Raw genomic sequence first — 1,038 nt, forward strand, 5'->3', positions numbered from 1 at the left:
AAAAACAACAAAATTAAGCTACTGATCATCGATCTTCCCCTTGGATAATGATTAATATACATTTCTGACGACAAATAACATGAGGGAAAATGCAGTTTCCATCATGATTTTTTTATGTACATTCATGTTTCACAAAACATGAATGTAGCCTGAGTTCTAATCGAGTACTTTGGTAAGTACTGCTTTGGGTTATGGAAAAACAAGCTTTATTTCAGCTGCTCAGGACTGCATAGAAAATATTTTCAGAAGAAATATCTGAGGCCTTCACAGAACAGCCACACTATTCAATGCAGCATCTCCACATAAAAATGGGAATTACTGTATTTAAATACAATACTACTTGAGATGGGAATACAGCTATGATTAGAACATTTTTATAATTACTTTCATAGTAAAAATTATTTCAAGTTAAAAATGTACAAGTTTAAGGGGAAGGAAGGCTGAAAGTATTAATAGATGGTATAGGAATTTTAACATTAAAGACCGTATTTTGTCTGAAAAGTAGATACCCTTTTTCTGTTTACGTGTATTTTTTTTTCTATTTGTAACAAAATGCTACAGTTAGCACTTAGCTTGCCCAGAAAAGGTTTTGCTATGCATCTTTCCTCATTCCTTTTCTGTGATGCTGAACAATCCGATATAGTGTTTTTCCTGGTCTGTTCATAGCTTGTCTTTAATAACTGTGGCAACATCTGGCTGATCCCTTCACTGTCTACTAAACTACACGAACAGCTTTCATTCTAAGAGCATCCCTTCTCTGAAGTGGAGGTTTATCTGCATTAGCAATGTCCAGGAAAAATAAATCTGAATCAAAATTGTCAAATAGATATTTTAAATTACGTTTTGAGACTTACTGATGCAAAATTGAGATCCTCTCAATTATTATTAAAGCTTTCTTTTTTAGATTTTAGTTTATTTGATAAATATATCCTTACGCCTAACGTGTGTAATTTTTTTTCTGTAGTAAGTTGATTCTGCATTTAGTGTTTTTGTCAGGTGTTTACTTGCAGTCCAAAACTCAAGGTTTCTTTCTACTTA

This window comes from Meleagris gallopavo, chromosome 10, assembly GCF_000146605.3.
Source record: "Meleagris gallopavo isolate NT-WF06-2002-E0010 breed Aviagen turkey brand Nicholas breeding stock chromosome 10, Turkey_5.1, whole genome shotgun sequence".
Taxonomy (NCBI): Eukaryota; Metazoa; Chordata; class Aves; order Galliformes; family Phasianidae; genus Meleagris; species Meleagris gallopavo.